A 13,084-nucleotide genomic window follows, 5' to 3' on the forward strand; every position below is an offset into this window, starting at 1 on the left:
ACTAGGAAATAACCCATTGGATTTAAGCACGTCAGACTTTATATGGATGTTTTTTCTTAGCACTTTTAATGATAAAGGCTTTAAACATTACTCGATTCAGTCTGCCTATCCGTGACGTCATCGCGCCAGCAGCAGCGCAAAGGCGCCAAGACAACAAAACAAAGCATGGCGGACAACAGAGGAGAAGCGGACAACAGAGGAGAAGCCGACAACAGAGGAGAAGCCGACGAGCGAGAAATTATCAAGCCACCATTGCGGTCCTTACAAGAAACAGGAATCTAGGAAACTTCACCTGCACTGTCCAGTATCCAGGTATTTATTTCAGTCACACTGGTTGAATTTTTGGCTAAAAGGTTACTGAATCGATTTCAAGTCACTGAATCGTTTCGGATCGTATCGTTCTAAATGAACCAATATCGTCCTTGAATCGTATCGACAACCACGAATCGTGATACAAATCGAATCGTTGTTAAAACGAATCGTTACACCCCTAATATATATATATAATGTTCGGGATGGTAAAACGTTGTCAGTGTAAACGTAAATGACTGTGATGGAAATTGTTATGTTTGTGCTTTTCTAATAACCAATTTCTGTGTTCTGTTTGTGCTTTTCTAATGACCAATTTCTGTATTCATGCAAGTAACTGATTGAACGCCTAGGAGAAATCCTCACTGTAGTATCTGCAATTTGGCAGTACGCCCAGACCCTTGTTTTGAGAACGATATCTCAGTTTCAAGGTCTCAGCTTGGAGAGAAGAAGACTTGTGAGGTATTGGTCTGCCACATGCATGAACCAGTTTTGGCCGGTCACATGAATGATAGCAAACGAATAATGAATAAGCTAAATAATGCAAATGTTATTTTCTGTGTAAGTATTTAAGAGAACTAACGGTACTGCTCTGTTGGAGCTCCTGATAGACGTTCACTATGGTGCATCAAGTTTGTTGGAACCTCTCCAGTTAACGGTTAATAAACAATTATTCATTTAAGATTGACTTTGAGTATCCCTGTGTAAGAATTTCCACAACACAACTAAAACCATAAAGTATGTAGAATAGATAATGGACCAATGTATTTGTTTATAACATAATCTAAGAACTAACAACCCCCCCCAAAAAAAAACACAGTCCGGGAGAATCTTAAATTGCAAAAATGTCATGGCATGGGTCCCCCATTGATTTTGTTATAATGTTTGAGTCACTCAGATTGCATAAGAACACGGCATAAGCCATGGCAAAATTTGTAGAATTGCAGAAAACTAGCCCCCATGAAGTCTTTTTATTAATGTTGTTTTTAAATCATCACTGTAAATCTAATAAATTACTGTGTTTATTTAATGAAAATAAATATATATTTTTTATCATTTCTTTCCCTGAGCCTCTTTTGGCCATTGAAATGCTCAGTCTGATCATGTGGGCGTTAGGGAAGAAAAGTGAAGATATTTACATACACAGCCCTGATTGGCTGATAGGATGGTCTAGAGCAGGGATGGGCAACTTTGATGGGGGTGGGGGCCACAAAAATCGGAACTCATGAGGGGCCGCAGTGGCTCACAAGTCTGCATACCCACATCCATAACCACACATGCAGTCAGAGCCGGCCCTAGCCTTTTGGGGGCCCTCAAATGTTTCAGTTTCAAAGCAAGTTTGCGGCAATTCTACATATTTTGCTATGGGGTGGAGAGAAGAATTTGCTGTTTTATAACTAATTTTATGCAATTATACTCATTTTACCATAGGGTGGAGAGAATGTGATATCTGAGTGAGAGTGATCAACAAAATCTAATGGGGGCCCCCCGTGGTTGAACATTTTACCATGATTACTACAAGTTTAGATAGCTGGCTAGACTAATTTACCAATCTAAAAGGATTTTGACGACATGGGCTAATTTAGTGACCATCAGTAACTGCAGAGGAAAACTGTTGATCCACAACCAAGTTTCGAAAATAGCACCTTGTGTATTCTACTATTCTAACTCTGAACATTAAGTTGAGACCCCGACAGAGTTCGCCAAAAAAACAACGAGGGGGAGGGGAATTGATCCACAGGCATACAAAAGGGGCGGAACGCAAGTTGCCTATCCCTAGTCTAGAGCCCACCCCCTTACCCAGATGAACATCGGTCTATTATAATCAGATCAGATTGTGACGTCATGATCTGGGCCAAAAACTCGATCCCACCTGAACAGGCTAAAATTCCAGATAATAACCCCATACTTAATGTAAAATATGGTGTTGGATCTTTGATGTTATGGGGCTATTTTGTTCCCACTGGTCCTTTGGGCATTCTTAAGGTCAAAGCATCATGAACGTTACCCATTACCAGAACATTTTAGCCAAAAACCTGGTTGCCTCTGCCAGGAGGCTGAAACTTGGCCCCAAAACCCACAAAAATCTACATTTTGCAATGGCCATCTCAGTCTCCGGAATTGAACCCCATTGAAATCCTGTGGTTTGAATTGAAGAGGGCAGTCCATAAGAGCAGGCGAAGGATATCAAGAATCTGGATAGATTCTGTATGGAGGAATGGTCTAAGACCCCTCCCAATGTGTTCTACAATCTCATAAAAAAAGTAAGAAAAAAGGCTCAGTGCCGCTATCCTCGCAAGGTGAGGTCTTGAAAACATGGGTGCCAATCATTTTGACCCCTATCTTTGAGAAATAAATGTGTTGTTAAAAATCTACTTCTCTGAGCAATTGTATTAGCTTAGTATAAAATAATATATTTGTATTATTTATTTTATAAAGTCTATTTTGCTCATCTTTATCAAGGGTGCAAATTATTTTGGACCTAACTGTATATACTGTCTGCCAGTAAGCAGCATAGATCAGCGGTTCCAACCTTTTCCATTCCGGGGACCACCAAATCACTGTCAAAAGCTCGAGGACCACCATTCGTAGAGTCGCAGATATTTTTTTTACATAAGATATCTTGACGGTCAAATTCATAGTCAATTCTATCAAGGAATGTAACAGATTAAAACGTCAACACCAGTAGAAATCTACTTTTTCGAGCTGAAAGACGATGGCCAGATGTTACCCAATGCAACATCACAACCACCAATAAAAATATTGAATGAGTCTCTTCCACTTCCCTCATTCATATCAATAAGTCATCGTTTTAGTCAAAGTATGATATATTTGGGCTTGAAGTAACAAAACCGAACTGCCCGCTTCGTGGCAAATTCGTGCCAATGATGTGTCTTTTCCTATGCAATGGCATGTAAATTTTTAGCATACATTTCGCTTCAGGGCTGGGTTTTATTTGAATGGTACCACCCACCAGCATGGCATTGTTTATTAATCAAAAAGACTTGCAAAGTTCATGAGTCACAACTGAGCTGAGCAAAATAATAGATCATCTTTGGCTACAGCAAATATGGTGTATAAATGACAATAGCTCACTCAGGCCATTTACCATTGGAAAAAATGGTCAGTTCTAGTCTACTTAACGGGGTGGCTCTCCCATAGACACCAATGCAATAGCAGCTGGGTCTGGTTTACTTAGTTCATTGACTTTCATTGAAGCTTTTCGCTGTAGTCTACACTTGGCTGCCTGAGCCATGGAGCAAATTAAAATAAGTGGTGCAAACGTATGTTTTTGCACCTCCACTTTTCTACCAGCAAATTATCATAGCCCATTGGATAATTTGTCAAGTTTCACTTATTTTTGCACTAGTCCCAAAAAAAAAAGACAATTTTCTTAATGGTAAAATTGCGTGATATGATTGCATTTTAGAACCCCGCTCCCCGTTGCCCCAAAATGAATGGTTTTGACCACTAACGTTTTAACCAAATTCGTTTTTATGGCCCGGTGCCCAGGGTTTGCTCATTTTCGACCATTCCATTAATCCTAAAGAGAAATCTCGACCCACTCTAGGGAACCGGTCCATGCAAAACGAACTTGCCCATTGTTTCATCAGTTAGAACATAAGCTCCAGTAACATGGATAGCCTTTCCATTTCTATGGCGGATTCACAGCTGCAATTTTGATAATGCATTGATATATAGCTAGCAATCTTGGTGAAACGATAACAGAGAGAACAAAGAATATAGCTATTTGATCATGTCTGTGTGCATATTCAAATATTAACTATGTTTCACTGGAATTATAAAAACGGCAACAGTAAGACAAATGTCAACCCTCAACATGTCAACAGCTCGTATAGGCATGGTTTAGCTGAGACTCATTCCTTGACAGGTAGGCTGCTAGTCTTTTTCTGAAATAATTATTTTCACTTGACTTGTCTGAACTGAAATGGTGCTCACATAACTTTATAGCGCTGTCCCCCGAACAAAATAAATTGGTTGACCGAAAGTAGTCTGTTCTTTCGACCAAAAAAAAGTATGTGTATTTTTTCATATATAGACACACCTTATGTGTTTTAATAAAATCAGCTATATATGCATTGAGCTTGTCTGATGCTTTAAGCGCTTTGTTTGATGAAATAAGACAAATGACTCAAAAGGGAGCCAGAGATCAAGATAAACACCTTAACCTAACCCAACCATTCTCCTCCCGCTCCTGCTGGCTTCCACAGAGTCTGCCGTTACTCTCCTGAAGTTGCCGGTAATCGGCTACATAAGGAGTCAGCAAACTTTCTCATGTGGAATGCCAATTTATCTAACCATTTCTACCCATCTGTGTGTCAGTTATAGTTTTCATATGCACATTTTCATGTCATTGATAATAATGTCTTCATATCTCAAAATCATTGTCATGTGGTTACTCAAAATTATACAAACCTAAAAAGTAACTTCTATTGCCAACTATGTAAAAAATAACCTACATAAAGCCAACAAATATAAACATTGCAGCCTGCAGGTAGACAATATCCTGATAAAAATAAATATCCCATAAATCACATTGGCTACGCATGGCCTGTCTGCAACGAACTTATATCAACTATTAACTTGGGTCCAGCCTGAAGCCGGTGCTAGCAAACTTGCAACATTTTATAAAATATTCTGGGCTTTCAGAGTTTCCTGTGCCAGTGAGCTCGGGACAGACACAGCTGTAGGCTATTTGCGCAAGGGATAAGAAGTAATCAGGTAGGCCTATTTTATGACGTTTCCACTGGATCAAAGCATGACATTTTTTCCTTTCACGCTGAGGGGTTATCTAAAGGGAGAGAGCTGGAAAGATTTTTCAAATACATTGAGGAAATATTGTAATTCTCAATGGCTGTACAAACAGACTTTGTTTGCTTGCTGTTTGAGGAGAAGAAAACATTACTTTGAGAAGCTCCACAGCTCATTAAGCCAATCAAAAATACTATCAGATCCCCAAATAGGCACATTTATATGCCTACATTTCCGCGCAGGCCAGGTAGCCTATAGGCCTACTTCTATGCGTAAATCAGGTGCACGTCCTTCCTCAACATTGACAGGAGCAAGCCAAACAAAAGACAATGACTAAATTGAAAAAAACGTGTCAATGCAATGAAATAAACCAAAACTTGTTTCTCACAAGTGTAACATAGGTTGTGCGCTCTGCAAATAACGTGTTCACTCCGACAATGAGAATGGTAAAAGACAGGAATAATATATTGAATGCATTAACAGAAATTACTGTAACCAAACAAACATTGTGGATTAGAAATGATAGGAATTAACGGAAAATGTACTACTGGTGATATACGTAATGGGGAATTGATAGACACTAACAATCAAACGCAAACAATTCACACAATGATGTTATGAAACAATGAAAGTGCACAAAATGGCGGGAGAGAGTGCATTCTGTTGAGAGAAGTGCATTGTGCATTTTAGCCACACTCCCCTTCTTCTTGGACTGTGCCATCCCCGTGGCCTCCGCAATGGATTAGTTCACTGAGACGGGCACGAATAAGACAGTTGTCTCGTGTGCCATAAAAATATTTTTGCTACTGCTCAAAAAAAAAAAAAAAACAGCCTATCGGCCAAACAATCGACTAATTGGGGTCAGCACTTTCATTAGCTAGATAAGGTTAGCATGCTAGCTAGTTACACTGGCAGCTGTCAGTCAGTGCCCTATTTGTTGTTATTTCTCTGCTACATGTGGAAATCACGACAATGTTCCCACATCCAATTTCTGAATATGTATTAGCAGCCTGTGTCAGTCTTCGATTTATAACCTAAATGAGAATTTCCGCTCTAGGACCGGAATTACTTGAAATAGGGTTGGCAACTTCTGAGGTGGGCCTTTAAAGGCTTATTATTCTTAAACAATATGCACTTAAGTAAAATGTATTACAATACCAGTAATACAGCCAACTTTTATAATATAAAAAAATTAACAAAAATGTTGCAGACCACCTGCAGTACCACCGCGGACCACAGCTTGAAAATCACTGGCATAGACACAAGCATCCATCAATGGCCTACATCATGTCTGGAAGGGAGGGTAGCAGTTTTGTAATAATATAATAATATGCCATTTAGCAGACGCTTTTATCCAAAGCGACTTACAGTCATGCGTGCATACATGTTTGTGTATGGGTGGTCCCGGGTATCGAACCCACTACCTTGGCGTTACAAGCGCCGTGCTCTACCAGCTAAGCTACAGAGGACCTGTAAGGGTTGAGTAAGGGTTGAGTCCAACGGAAGTGTAAACAGAGGGGCTCTCTGGAGCAAACCTCATTGTGGAGGGAAAACCACCTCCTCGTCCAATTAAAAAAGAGCACACTACACACAAACCATTTTGAATTGCAATGCTTTAATTAATGTAATTTAGAAAAACTGCTTACGCTCAAGGTCCCTATTGTCATGACTTGCCCTCATGGGCTGAGGATCAAAGATTCCTGCTAGGCAAAGGTTTGAACACCCCCTTTCCTGGGGGCCAGTTTTATGACCGGTCGTAAATTCCTTGTTAACAAAGGAAGTCTTCCCACCAAAACTCCAACATCCAAAAGTGGATAATGAAACAACATTCCTACTTAAAAGTATGTGGGAAATGGTTGGTGGGGACTTAAAGAACAATCATGTCAAATTCGTTACTATGTTGTGATGTCATTAAAGACAGTGGAACAACATAACTGTATCTCTGGGGGGGTACACTTCCCAGTTATGAGGTTTGCATCTATTTGTTGTATAAAAACGAATGATTAAGTATAATAATAATTTTGTGAAGATAACAATGTGATTTTAGCATTCTAGATGAGATCATTGTTTTCCATATTGATTTGTTCTCTGTCAGTGGCCACGCCCAGATGACCACAAACATGATGGAACGGCCCTTTTACCCCGAGTGCATAAAAAGCCTTGTGACAAAATTCACCTCAGACCAGCAGATGTGAAGCATGAGCCAAACGTTGCAAATGGTTGAATTTCTACCAGACAAGTAAGCCCCACGGCTTAAAATGGTTGACACTCCACAAGACCAAGAAGCATGAAGCTGAAGCTACACGTTACAAAATGGTTAGACTAGAAAGACCAGAAAACGTGAGACATTAGTCCACACGTTTGAAATGGAGAAACTCTGAAACTCTCAACCTCTACACGAGGTGAAGAAGACGACAATGCACTAGACCTTATCATTTCAGTCTGCAGCTGGCATGCATAGTCGTCTAGAGAACTTTAACTAAAGACACGAGTTGGAAAGGACACCACTACAACCAGAAACTCTACCAAGGACATTGAGATCTTTGGTGGGCAAACCAGAGTTCTACATCATCAACTCAACTATCGAAGACAGCAACACGTAAATACATGTTGCATTTCTAATCCGAATGAGCATTATTAGGGTGCATAAGTATTATGATTACTGTGAGCATAGTCTCCAAAGTAACCACGATAGTTTGAATCTCTCTCTCTCCCTTCCATTCTGACCTTACATTAGTAATCAATAACCTGTGTGTGTGTGTTTGTATTGTGTTATTATTTATTTAGTTAGTAAATAAATAATTAAGCCAATTTGTGTATTGCTGACTCATCAATAAGGTTAAGGTTCTTGCAGGTTCAAGGATTATGCTACGTTCAGAATGAGACTGATAAGAGGTAATTATTTCATAAGTGACTGTTATCGATATACACTACCGTTCAAAAGTTTGGGGTTACTTAGAAATGTCCTTGTTTTCGAAAGAAAAGCAATTTTTTTACCATTAAAATAACATCAAATTGATCAGAAATACAGTGTAGACATGGTTAATGTTGTAAATGGCTATTTTAGCTGGAAACGGCTGATTTTTAACGGAATATCTACATACAGTAAGGGAAAAAAGTATTTGATTTTGTATGTTTGCCCACTGACAAAGAAATGATCAGTCTATAATTTTAATGGTAGGTTTATTTGAACAGTGAGAGACAGAACAACAAAAATGTTTTGCGGGTACTATTTAATGAAGCTGCCAGTTGAAGACCTGTGAGGCGCCTGTTTCTCAAACTAGATACTCTAATGTATTTGTCCTCTTGCTCAATTGTGCACCGGGGCCTCCCACTCCTCTTTCTATTCTGGTTAGAGCCGGTTTGCACTGTTCTGTGAATGATGTAGTACACAGCATTGTACAAGATTGTACAATTTCTCGCATGGAATAGCCTTCATTTCTCAGAACAAGAATAGACTGACGAGTTTCAGAAGAAAGTTCTTTGTTTCTGGCCATTTTGAGCCTGTAATCGAACCCACAATTGCTGATGCTCCAGATACTCAACTAGTCTCAAGAAGGTCAGTTTTATTGCTTCTTTAATCAGCACAACAGTTTTCAGCTGTGCTAACATAATTGCAAAAGGGTTTTCTAATGATCAATTAGCCTTTTAAAATGATAAACTTGGATTAGCAAACACAACGTGCCATTGGAACACAGGACTGATGGTTGCTGATAATGGGCCTCTGTACGCCTATGTAGACATTCCATTAAAAATCAGCCATTTCCAGCTACAGTAGCCATTTACAACATTAACAATGTCTACAATGTATTTCTGACCAATTTGATGTTATTTTAATTGACAAAAAAATGCTTTTCTTTCGAAAACAAGGACATTTCTAAGTGACCCCAAACTTTTGAACGGTAGTGTACATATATACTGAACAAAAATATAACATATATCTAAGAGTTTAATTCGGGAGATGGTAACTCGTTAAACAACTTATTCCATGGTGCCCCAAATTCCTAATGAGTTAATTGTTACATGATTAATTGAATCGAGTGACAATTAAACATAGTTAGGTGATTCGATAAATAACAGTCATACATTAAAGTCACGTCACAACACTATCTTCCGTTTTAGAGTTCCACTAACACAAATGGCAGCCTGTACAGATTATGTTTGAGAGGGAATGCCTGAATGTTGATCTGATGCACACCCTGTCCTCTGAAATCTAGGATTTGTCAAAAACATCTGTTACACGGGTGTCATCCAGACAGACATGGCGAAGACAAGATTGAGGATGGGAATCCCAAACAAGGCACATTTTGTTGTCAGGATGAATCTGTCAGACAAATCATGAACTGCTGTGCTTCTCTAATGTCATGCTGCTTTCCAAAAAAAGAGAAGACGTGATTCTTGAAGGGAACCAAATCTGCATTTGCCTTTGAGCTTTTCCTTCAAATGCATAAACAATAAATTGGCATAAAATATCCTGCTGAAATGCTGAATTCATACTTGGAATGACACACTACACACCACCTAGCCTTGTCCCTGTGCCCAAGAACACTAAGGTAACCTGCCTAAATGACTACCGACCCGTAGCACTCACATCTGTAGCCATGAATGGTTTGAAAGGCTGGTCATGGCTCACATCAACACCATTATCCCAGAAATCCTAGACCCACTCCAATTGTCATACTACCCCAACAGATCCACAGATGATGCAATCTCTATTGCGCTCCACACTGCTCTTTCACACCTGGACAAAAGGAACACCTATGTGAGAATGCTATTCATTGACTACAGCTCAGCATTCAACACCATAGTGCCCTCAAAGCTCTTCACTAAGCTAAGGACCCTGGGACTAAACACCTCCCTCTGGATCCTGGACTTCCTGACGGGCCGCCCCCAGGTGGTATGGGTAGGTAACAACACATCCGCCACGCTGATCCTCAACACGGGGGCCCCTCAGGGGTGCATGCTCAGTCCCCTCCTGTACTCCCTGGTCACTCATGACTGCATGGCCAGGCACGACTCCAACACCATCATTACGTTTACCGATGACACAACAGTGGTAGGCCTGATCACCGACAACGATGAGACAGCCTATAGGGAGGAGGTCAGGGACCTGGCCGTGTGGTGCCAGGACAACAACCTCTCCCTCAACGTGATCAAGACAAAGGAGACGATCGTGGACTACAGGAAAAAGAAGAGGACCGAGTACGCCCCATTCTCATCGGCTGTAGTGGAGCAGGTTGAGAGCTTCAAGTTCCTTGGTGTCCACATCACCAACAAACTAACATGGTCCAAGCACACCAAGACAGTCGTGAAGAGGGCACGACAAAACATATTCCCCCTAAGGAGACTGAAAAGATTTGGCATGGGTCCTCAAATCCTCAAAAGGTTCTACAGCTGCACCATCGAGAGCATCCTGACTGGTTGCATCACTGCCTGGTATGGCAACTGCTCGGCCTCCGAACGCTAGGCACGACAGAGGGTAGTGCGTACGGCCCAGTACATCACTGGGGCCAAGCTTCCTGCCATCCAGGACCTCTATACCAGGCGGTGTCAGAGGAAGGCCCTAAAAATTGTCAAAGACTCCAGCCCCCCTAGTCATAGACTGTTCTCTCTGCTACCGCACGGCAAGCGGTACCGGAGCGCCAAGTCTAGGTCCAAGAGGCTTCTAAACAGCTTCTACCCCCAAGCCATAAGACTCCTGAACATCTAATCAAATGGCTACCCAGACTATTTGCATTGCCCCCCCCTTTACGCTGCTGCTACTCTGTTTATTATCTATGCATAGTCACTTTAATAACTCTACCTACATGTACATGACTTGGTACCGGTACCCCCTGTATATAGCCTTGCTATTGTTATTTTTACTGCTGCTCTTTCATTATTTGTTACTTTTATTTCATTTTTTTTTTTTTTTTGGTATTCTTTCTTAAAACTGCATTGTTGGTTAAGGGCTCGTAAGTAAGCATTTCACTGTAAGGTCTACACCGGTTGTATTCGGCGCATGTGACAAATACAATTTGATTTGGATTTTGATCAAACTGGGAGCCTCAAATCCAGTCCTCTCATGATTGTGAACCATCTCTGATACAATTTGGATATAGGCTACAGAAAACAAAATGCACTAGCGGCTGGGCACAAGGTAACGTGGCAGCTTGCCCCAGTGCGTTTCTGATGCTTGTTCTGCATGCCCTCAAGGATGGCACAATTATCTTCCATCAGGCTATGCCATCTTCCTGCCAAGAAATGTAGCAACATCCCAACCACCAATAAGAATATTTAAAGTCTCTTCCACTTCCCTCATTCATATCATTTTTTACATAAAATGTGACGATAAAATAGTAACAAACTCACAACCAATGAAGACATATTATAGGAGACGAAACAGGTTAAGTGTGCACTTTGTAAATAAACTGGATGATTTGAGTCTGCATCTTTAGGCCAGCTGACATTAGTGAACTTGGTTTACATGCTCATCAATACAGAACATAATATCGTTTAGTACCAGTTTGTTGACACGCAGGACCTGATGTTGAATTATAGTTGCAAGAACAAAACGTATTGTTGAGGCTGAATAAATAACAAGCACTGATTGCAACAAACCACACTAAAGATGATATTAGAGCAATGTATTGACTAAACATGGGATCTCCGTGAAAGATTCAAATTGTTACTTTTGGGTTTGTTCGTAATGGTGGTTATACAGATGTTTACAATAACTAGCTAGTTTGTAATCATGTTAGCTAACTTACATGACATGATTACCTAGCTAGTTTGCGCATAACGTTACTAGCTAGAAATGTAACCTTTTTACATAAGCTCTGAAAATCAATCATTAACTACGATTGTCTAAAACGAATGATCTAGTTGATATTCAACACAAGATTACAGCTGCAAACATTAGTAGCAACTTGGCAAAGGCAATGTTCGCTGCAGTCTACTCCTTCCTCTCTGCCTGGTGCTGTTTGCCTTGTTAGTTTGCATGCTAGCTAACTGGGTATGCTAGCTAGCTTACCATATCGATAGCTTGTTGCTGAATCTAAGGATATGTGCGTTTCATCCTAGTTGAAATGAACGAATTAACAGTAGCGTTCATTTCACATAAATATGTAAACACAGCGTACTTGAACCCGTAATAAAGTACATAAAAACATTGCATACCGCAAAACGACATTATGTTGTTGGATACAATATTTCACCTATCAATTCTCAACCAAGCCGCCATCTTGCAAAGGGTGATTCGCACCCTCTAGTACAGTACGCTAAAGTGGCTGCCTAAACGTAACCCAAAGTTCTGCTCTATTTTAAAAACATGTAACTTCTATGCACATATAAAGAGATAGACACTCACCTCACATTCGGATAAATACCCTGTAAGATGTCAAATGTGTTCTTAATGGTCTTATTGGGCAGATGCTTGTAAATCCGCTGTTGACAGACTGTGGAAGAGTGTAGTAGACAGAAGGCTGAACCACAGAGTTTGGCTGCACCACATTTGATTTGTCTAGTATCGATGTCCTGGCAGGATTGTGTAAATTCTTACATAAAAAAATACAGGACTTTCATGTAGCATCTTTTTTTGTGTGTGTTAAAGATAGATTAAAACAGTGATTAGCCTTCAAGTAATCGTTTTCCAAACTACGCGATTTTAAAAAAAAGTTTTTATTTTTATTATACCAAAGAGGACAATGTTGTGTAACGTTCAAACCATCCCCACAAGCGAACCAAAGTTCCATAGTGGCTCCCTCCTGAAACAAAAACTGTTTGTTGATCCGAATCTATCGTGATTTATCCAACCCCAAAAATATAAGTAATCATGTGTCCATAGTTTAGATAAAACAAAATACATGATTTGAATAAGATCAATTACCGGTTGGTTGTTTAACATCACCTTACATGCACCTTTAACGGAGTTGCCAACAACCGGATGCATCCAACTGAAATGCATACAACAGAAAAGGAGCAACTTTCAGATGCCTATTTAACGTTATCATTAGAACATTGG

At 40.1% G+C, this 13,084-nt stretch overlaps 1 protein-coding gene across 6 annotated transcripts in view; it reads right to left on the minus strand.

Annotated features, from left to right (window-relative positions):
* Positions 1 to 12,544, minus strand: part of LOC121574537 (nuclear receptor corepressor 1-like) — a 128,069-nt gene extending 115,525 nt beyond the window's left edge. For all 6 annotated transcript variants that reach the window (XM_045222631.1, XM_045222628.1, XM_045222627.1 and 3 more), the window contains exon 1: positions 12,431 to 12,544. The gene's annotated coding sequence lies outside the window, so the exon portion shown is untranslated. The remainder of the gene's footprint in view (positions 1 to 12,430) is intronic.
* Between the last annotated feature and the right edge of the window lie 540 nt (positions 12,545 to 13,084).

Source organism: Coregonus clupeaformis, chromosome 9 (genome assembly GCF_020615455.1).
Source record: "Coregonus clupeaformis isolate EN_2021a chromosome 9, ASM2061545v1, whole genome shotgun sequence".
Taxonomy (NCBI): Eukaryota; Metazoa; Chordata; class Actinopteri; order Salmoniformes; family Salmonidae; genus Coregonus; species Coregonus clupeaformis.